Source organism: Rattus norvegicus, chromosome 3, assembly GCF_036323735.1.
Source record: "Rattus norvegicus strain BN/NHsdMcwi chromosome 3, GRCr8, whole genome shotgun sequence".
NCBI lineage: Eukaryota > Metazoa > Chordata > Mammalia > Rodentia > Muridae > Rattus > Rattus norvegicus.
The window spans coordinates 18,830,553-18,839,836 of NC_086021.1; the positions used below are offsets into that span (position 1 = coordinate 18,830,553).

At 41.9% G+C, this 9,284-nt stretch overlaps 1 pseudogene; it reads left to right on the forward strand.

Moving 5' to 3' along the window:
* Positions 7,404-8,453, forward strand: LOC134486273 (Y-linked testis-specific protein 1-like; annotated as a pseudogene).

Sequence of the window (9,284 nt, forward strand, 5' to 3'; positions counted from 1 at the left end):
TCCATGGCCAGCCTGGGCTACAGAGTAAGTCCATGTCCAGCCTGTGCTACATAGTGATTCCAAGGCCAATCTGGGATACATAGAAAGTCCAAGGTCAGCTTGGACAACTTACCTGACTCTTCTCCAAACAACAACATTTTTTTTCCTTTTTCATTTCTGTCTCTCCTATTTCCTGTACTCTGATACCAGTGCTGTGGGTTGCGTGTGGGGAGAACTTTTGTCATGTCTGATGGTCCAGGATCTCCCAAGCAGCACGGCAAACCAAACCATGCAGCAAACAAGTCTGTTTCGATTTTTGCAGAAAAATATGACACAGCTGAAGTGCTGTCTGAAAAATGGCTCAAGATGGGACAACGCCTCGGGAGACTGGGCTGGGATCTTGTGCTAGTTTCCTCATGATAAAAACAATGATGTTCTCAACCAGAGTCTGTGTTGGGAATACAATGCTTTGCTTCCATTTCAACATTGCATAATCTCCATATGGCCACCCTACAAATCTTGTCTGATATTAAACAGATTATAGGAGAGACAAATTGAGTATAAACGCTGTCATTAAAAAGGGTTTTAACGATGAATAATTTTTTTTAATTTTTGTCTGTGGTATCAGGTTCAGTGTTCTGCATAAATTCTAAAACATGGCAATTTCTTTTTGTTTTTAATCGCCAAACAGAATGGACCTTATATTTTTCTATCTATGTCTAATGGAGACCATTCTTTGCTTTAAAATAGAAAACTAATTATGATTCATTGGCTTTTTTGTTTTTTTTTTCTTATTTTTAGTGTTTTGGGGTACATTTTAACAATTATTTTTTCATTTAATCAATAATATTCTTATTTTCTAGTGTAGATAAATATTTACGTTGCTGATCTTTGTTTCTAATCTAACAATTAGTGTTGTAAATAAAATTTCCTCTTAGCACCTTCACACTTATGTCTCACACATTTTGATAGTATGTTTCCTATCTTCTTTTTTTTCTTACTGTTACATAGTTTCATTATTTCTTGACATATGTATTACTTGTGAATGTAGATTTAATGTTTCTGGACTGAGAGACTCCTGTTGTCTCTCACTGAAGACTTCTATTTTAGTTTTGTTGTATTAGCAGAACACATCCCGAGGGACTGGAGATGCAGCTCAGTGGACAGAGTGCTCACTTGGCTCTCACACAGCTCCGGGCTCCAGCTACAGTACCTCAAAATCCTGGTATGGTGGTACATGCCCATAGTCCCATTACCAGGAGGAGAACCAGGAGTTCAAAATCATCCTTGGGTGCATAGTGTTTTTGAGGCCAGCCTGGGCTATATGAAACCTGTATAAACAAATATGTCCCACAAGATATCTTTTCTTAGACATTTGCCACACTTTGTTCTGTGTTTTCTGAGTGTCTGAAAAGGCCAGGGGTACTTGAAGGAAAAGAACATCCTGGTGCTACTAGGGACTGTCAGTCAGAGACATTGGCTGGTGAAGCCATCTCATCCAAGCTGGTTTTCTGCCTGCTTCTGTTGCTGATGGGCTGATCCATGTCCACAGCTTTACTCATAATCACCCTGCTTCCTTTTAGCTGTACCCATTCATGCTTCCTTCTGAGGCTGTGATGGAGTTAGTTACACAAAGAATTGGGGTCTCCTTCCAGCCCACTGGTTCTCTCAACAATCAGTTCTTTCTCTGTAGAAATAGTTTCTCTGTTGCCTACATTATCAGAAATAAATATAATATTCTTTTCTGTTTTATTTTGACACTGGGTGTAATTATGTAGGTAGGGCTGGCCTGAAATTCACTGTATAAACCAGGTAGGCATTGAACTCAGAGAGATCAGCTTGCTTCTGAGTGCTAGGATAAAAGGGGCATACTTGGCTCCTTCTTTTTTCAATTTGTTTTTTAAATTTATTTCTATGGTGTGTGTTTGTGTGTGTGTGTGTGTGTGTGTGTGTGTGTGTGTGTGTGTGTTTACCAAAGAGTCCATCAGATCCTCTGAAACCTGGTGCTCTGCAAGTGCAACCAGTGTTCCTAAGCTGTGACCCATCTCCCCAGTCCCTTCTGCCTGCTCTAAACTCCACTTCATTGTTCATCTTGCCCAGACATGTCTTTAATTCCTACTCTTAGTGTTTGTTTTAATTCAGTGAGTTCCTATTCGATTTTCTCTTGTTTCGTCTATTACCTCACCAAGATTAAGTGTATACTTTTGTTTTGGAAGTTTCTCATTGACGATGCTTGTATCCTGGCTTTAAAATCCTTAGTGACAATTCTGATAATGGTTTTCTCTTGGTGCCACCACCAGGGAACTGGTTTTTATCCTCTGATGTTCATTTAGGGGGATGGTCATGGAATGATGTGATTTCCACTTTGACATCATTTGTCTAAGATGTCAGCAGTCCTAAACACTGTGGGTAAAGTGGCTGTTTATCCTTCATAAACTTTTGGTGGTGTTTTGGTTTTTCTGGATTTGCCTGATTGACTAAAAGGGATTATACCTCCAGTCCATACCAACAGGCATATTTTAGAGCGGTCAGGAGGATTGGTTCTCAAACTTACTAACCTAACCTTTTAATAAGCTCCACCAACTGTAAAATTATTTCATTGTTACTTCATAACTATAATTTTGCTGTAGTTATGAATTGTAATGTCTGATATACAGGATATATGATATGTGACTCCTGTGCAAGGGCCTTTTGAGCTCCCAAAGGGTCTCAATCCAAGGATTAAGGACCACTGATCTGGACTTAGTGGGATGCCCTTACCGATGTAGATGGATTGACCAGTGTTGCCGGGGTGAAGTCTCCATCTCTTGAAGGCAAAGCATCTTCCAAGATCAGGCTTTTTCCTGGGTCCCTCTGTAATAGTGGACACACTCTTGATGGTTACTGATGTATCTACTGACTCCAGGCAGTTTTCTTTTACAACCTCGAAGATGAGGATTCTAAAAATGGTTCTGCTAGCCAAAAGCAGTGGCTGACGCTATCCCTAGCTATCTTTCCCCTTACCTAATGGCTCCTTGTCCCCACAAGTCCAACAGTAAAAGTATGACTCACTTCCAAGCTGCACCTTTCCAATCTACACTCTTCCTCTGTGCTGTTTCTTTCACGAAGAGCACACACGCTAACCCTGAACCTATCTTGTCTTCAGCAGCACTAACAACCTAGTCCTCTCTGCCAGCTTCACTTCCCATATGACCTGTTTGCTCACAATTCTGAGGCATGTTCACGCTTGTATGGACAAACAGAATGGCACCGATTGGCTAGTCTATAATGACGTAGATTCTGTATGATTCTAATTCAGAAGCCTGTAAATCCAAGATGAAGAGACCATCAGCAGAGGAAGGGGTTCTTGTGGGATGTTGTCACCACAGAGAGATTCAATGGACTAGGAAGACTAGAGAGGGAGACAAACTCCCTTTCATAATTGAAACTTTTTCCACAATAGCATCATTAATGGATCTTTATTTTTAGGTCGCATCCCTCTTGACCTAATCAATTCTTGACAACTACATTCCCACTGTGGATTAATCTTCAGAAAATTACTTTTGGGAAAACACATTCAAACCAGAGAAAAGGGTGAATATTTGGATATCTATAGTGGGGATGGGCATTATTCTTCCCCGGTGGTGTACCCTTAAGATCTCTAACTACATCCTTCCCCATGGTAGCCTCACTGAATGACGTGAATTCCGGGTGATTAATGAGGTACAGACACCAAAGCTCATTGCCATATCCTGTCACCAGTATCAAGCTCGAAACAGCAAGAGCCACGTGTGGGAAGGAAAATATGAATAAACTTTACGGTGTCTCTAAACTATAAACCCCCAATTTAATCAAAACATTGTTTTAGACTCAGTTCTCTTATATTGATGTGTTTTAAATGTACAAGTCAGTGGGCTTGGTTGTGACACCTTGTACAGGTTTATACTGTACTTTAGCCATCTTCATCCTCACAACTCACCTCCATTTCCACCTGCACACACACACACACACACACACACACACACACACACACACACACACACATACCCTGCTGCTCCCCTTCCTCGTCCTAAATGCCCCCTTTCACTTAATATCCCTTATTAAAAATCTAAATTTCACAGTCATATTTTTGAGTCTGGCTTGTTTCACTTAACATATTGTATTGTACAGTTCCATCTGTTTTTCTGAGAACAAAACCCTTTCCTCTTACACATAGATGAAAATCACATCAATGTATATCACATTTTTTAAGCCATTCATCCAGTGATCAACAGCTAAGGTTATTCCAATTGCTTGTTTATTGCACACAGTGTGGCAATCAGAATGGATGTGCAGGGGTCCTGGTTAGTTTTTATTGTCAGTTTTACTCAACCTGGGAAGAAGAAGATTCAGCTGAAGAATTGCCTCCATCAGATTGGACTTTTGCCACATCTGTAAGGAATTTTTTTTTGATGGTTGAGGTGGAAGGGTCTAGTCCATTTTGGGTAGTGTCATCCCCTATGAAGGTGCCCTGGGTTGTATGATAAGGAGAGAAAGCTTAGTAGGTCTTGGATAGCAATCCAGTACTCAGCATTTCTAAGTTGTCTCTGCTTCCTTTCCTGCCTCTAGAGTCCTTCCTTAGTTCCTGCCCAACTTCGCTCAGTAACAGACTGGTATCTAGAAGCCTAGAGTGAGACAAACACTTTCCTCCTCAAGTTGATGGCTATGATGAGATTATTCTTCTTGCTGCCTACCTGTTCTTCACTTTTTTGAAAGTTGTCTCTGTTTATTGTTCTTAGAAAGATGATATTACCTGTTTTCTCACGGGCTCTCTGTCTCTCTCTGTGTCTTTCTGTCTCTGTCTCTGTCTCTGTCTCTCTCTGTAATTGTGTGTTTGTGTGTGTATATGTGTATGATTGTGTGTGTTTGTGTGTGCATGTGTGTGTGTGTTTGTGTGTGTATGTATCTGTGTCTTTGTGTATGTATGAGTGTTTCTGTGTGTATGTGCATATGTATGTGTGTATGTATGTGTGTGTTTGTGTGTTTGGGTAATTATGAGTGTTTCTGTGTGTATGTGCATATGTGTGTGTGTGTCTCTGTGTGTTTGTGTGTTTCAGTAATTATGAGTGTTTCTGTGTGTATGTGCATATGTGTGTGTGTGTGTCTGTGTGTGTGTCTGTGTGTGTGTGTGTATGTGTGTGTGTGTGTGCTTTCCAGGCTTAAAAAAATCCCCAAGGCTGTAAATCTTAGCAGGTGCCTAGAGAAGGAAGATGAAGGGGAGAAAAGGGGGAAAAATCGTGTCCTTTGAGTTAACACCTCATTAAGGTCAGCCACATAGTGGACCAACAGTCACATAATTGCAGAGGAGTCATAAGAGCAGAGAGAGAGTAAAACTCAAAGTGTGAAGGAAAATGTGCTTAAAACTATGATAGAAGGGAGAAAAAGAAGACGGTGCACTTAGAAAATTGGACAGATTTTAAAAAGCTGCAAGAAGTTGTTAAGCTCTAAGTACATTTAAAAATATTATAATGTTAAAGTAGAAGGGAATTATTGGGAAGAGGGAAGGGATGGTCAGAGTGTAGTCGGGACAGGGGAGGGTTATGAAAAGAATCCTTTTGAAGATCTGAAGAACTATGTGACACAAACAATTAAAGTGCCCTGTAATTTACAGGCAGATTCCATACTTACCTGCATCCAGTATTCTGTCTACCCGTGTGACAAAAATAAAATTACCTCATCCATTTCATCCTGTTTTGCTGCATTTGATCTAATAAATTCCTTGTAACCAGAAGTGCTGGTAAATTTTAAAGACATTTAAAATATGACTGGTAAATATCGGGTTTGTCATAAGTTCATCCCGGCTTTGGAAGTTGGACCAGGAGCTAATATTTCCTCGCTCTCTGCAAAGAATCCATAATTCATGATTGCCATTGACTTCAATACGAGGTATTTAATCCTGGCCAATTCCAGCTTTGTTTGAATAAAAATGGCCCTCCTCTAATTGTGGGTTTTGATAAAGCTAATATTGGTGTGCTATCCAGTGGGCTGCCTCGGAGAGAGAGCCTAGCAATATTTCGATACGGAGAATGGCTTAAATATAACCAAAGGAAAGATAGGAGCTGGGAAAATAACCACCAAGGATGTTGGTGACTAATAAACCAAAGACTTTTTCAGAAAAAATGCATGAAAAGTGTTACATGGGCAGATTGTGACTCCAGTCATCAGAATATTTGGGTGGGGACTTTATTTTGGCTCTCCATGAGGCTACATGAGAAGCTAAAACCTAGATGCTGGAAGTTTCTAAGCGTTACTAGGAAAGGAACTGGCCTGAGAGGGCTTCTATGACGTAAGCAGAGCCTGGATGATGTCACAGAGCACTGGGCGGAGGTTGCGCATCTCTTCCACTTGGGCGCGCTTGACTCCTTGAAGGTGGGTTCACTATCTTCCCAGCGGTGTGTGAAAGCCAGTTCAGCTCCTTAACCCCACAATTGTTCAAAAGGCTTTTCTTGCCTGACCAGTTTCAGAACACAGAATCTGGACGATTCTTTGTGTGTAAATACGTTTATGAAGATTAATGGGACCCGTGTAGCCCAGAAAGCTAATAGTTTTCCCTCATACAGCTAGTAACGGTATGGTCCGATGTCTTCCACATTTGACAGCTAGGCAGATGGTCTTGGCTAGTCAGTCTCCAGAGTTTATTATCCTTTGCTAACAATATCTAATTCATAATTCTATTAAAATTGCAAAGCTCCTTTCTGTGCCTGTGCATTTTAGGAGATAATATTTCTTTTTTGTTGTTGATTTTTTTTTTTTTGAGCTGAGGACCGAACCCAGGGACTTGTGCTTGCTAGGCAAGTGCTCTACCACTGAGCTAAATCCCAACCCCAGGAGATATTATTTCTAAATGCCTGTTGTTGCCTAGACAAATGTCCCAGGTGCAGTCTGGATGCACAACACAGAAAGCCAATGGACTGGTGGGCTGTGTCTCTGGGCAGATACTTGTGGATGTTGCCACATAGCTCATAGTTAGAGGGTAGAAGAGGGGTGTGGCCATCCTTCTGGCTCCTTTGATATCCTTTCTCTGTTCTGCTTGCTTAAAGTGGGGACAGGGATACTTAATCACAAACTGACCTAGCCATTCAAGGAGAGGTTCCTCAGCAGAGGCAAAGTGACATGGGCTGAAGAAATGTGTCTGAATATGTTATTCTGAGCTGTAGAGAACAATTTGTTCATTTCCCTTTGAACTTTTGATTTTGATTTTTGAGACAGTGTTTTTCCGTGGGTTGCTTTGGCTATCCTGGAACTAACTCTGTAGACCAGGCTGGCCTTGAGATCACAGAGGTCTGCCTCCCTCTGCCTCTTGAGTGCTGGAATTAAAGGTGTGCTCCACCATTGCCCAGCCTTCGTATGAACTTCTGATTATGACAGAATTAGATTCAGATGCTCAAACCTGTTTACCATCGCCTTCCTCACCTGCTCCAAAGTTCTCTTAAACAAGAGCCTTGGTCCAGTGCCCTCCCCACCCCACCACCATTGTCCTTCCAGGCACTCATATGACAGAGGCAACAATATAGTGTCTGGTTTAAGCAGGCGAGCTCTTCAAACCCAAGCCATGGGCAAGTATGAAGCCTGAACACAGAACGATGTGGACCAAGAGTGCCATGGCCTACCACACTGGGTCTACAGCAATGAAGAAGAGGATGTACGTGAGGTGGATGATCACACCATCCACCCAGAAGCGGCAGAGGAGGAAGCCTTCTCCCCAGGCCCTGGGGAACATTGTGGGCTGCAGAATTTCCCACCAATGGAAGGAAGGAGATGAGCCTGTCACCCAATGGAAGGCCATCGTTCTTGATCAACTGCCAACAAATCCCTCTCTCTATCTGGTCAAGTATGATGGAATTGACTGTGTCTACGGACTGGAACTTCACAGTGATGAGAGGATTTTAAAGCTTAAGGTCTTGCCTCACAAAGTAGTATTTCCTCAAGGGAAAGACGCCCATCTCGCAAGTGCCACGGTTGGCCAAGCTGTGGAGCATAAATTTGAGGGCAAACATGGCTCTAAGGACAACTGGAGGGGGGTGGTCCTAGCCCAGGTGGCAATCATGAAGGACTGGTTTTACATCACCTACAAAAAAGATCCAGTCTTATACATCTACCAACTCCTGGATATTACACAGAAGGTAACCTCCGTATCATTCCAGAGACTCCTCCAGCAGAGATGAAGTCAGACGTTGACACCGACATCTTAACAGGTCAATGTGTGCAGTACACCAGAAGCGACAGTTCCAAAAAGATCGGCAAAGTCATTTACCAAGTTCTAGCCAAGCCTTCCGTGTACTTCATCAAGTTTGATGGTGACATCCACATCTACGTCTATAATCTGGTGGAAAAGATCCGTTAAGGTGAAATTCACAAAGTGTGGGGGACATAGATGGGTAATTTATAGGATTGGGGTTAATTTTTGTTTATCTGTGTTTCAGATACCCAAGGGCCTTTGACAACCCCAGTATCTTTTCCAGTGGAATTTTTTTTTTTTGCTCTAAAAATTAAAGTGTGCAATGTGACGTGTTGTGTGTGAACACTTTGGTGGAGGAGATGGGCTTTGATGGATGGAACATCGAGAGGAAGCCGGAAAAATCAACGCTGTAAACAGTAAGTCTAATGTCACATAGGCTAAAACAAACACGACTGAGCTGGTCTGGTCTTTAGGGAGAGAAAAGAACTGGAGATGAGGCTTAGAGGAGCAGGAATGGCACGGGAAAAATATGGATGTTTAGGAAGCAGTGGAGAGGGGCAAGAGATAGATAGACTCTCTGAGGTGAAGTTTGAGGGAGAAACAGACTGTTGGGGAAAGAGTGGCAGGTAACAGGGAGGTGGTCTTGGAACTCAAGGGCAAACCCAATAAACTGATCCAAGCAGACTCAGAAGCAGAGAAGATCAGGTTTTGTTTGACTAACGAAACTTAATGAAACCTGTTTCTCATCTGTAAATGTATTATTTTTAATTATGTGGATGGGGGCAGGGCATGAATAGAGGAGACCACAGAGACCAACATAGTCAGGTCCCCTGGAGCTGGAATTAAAGATGATTGGGAACCATAGGACATGAGCTCAAAGAACCAAATCCAGGTCCTCTTTCAAAGCAGACAAGCTCTTGATCCATTGGTCATCTCTCCAGGCCCCTAAAGTCATCTTTTTAAATAAATCCAACCTTCACATGAAGAGAAGAGACCAGGATGAGGGTAAAAAAGAATAAATTGATTGTGATGTGGAAGAAAGAATAAAGAACACATGAGGGAGTAGAGGACACTGAGGGACGAAGGAATTCCAAATGGAGTTCTCAAA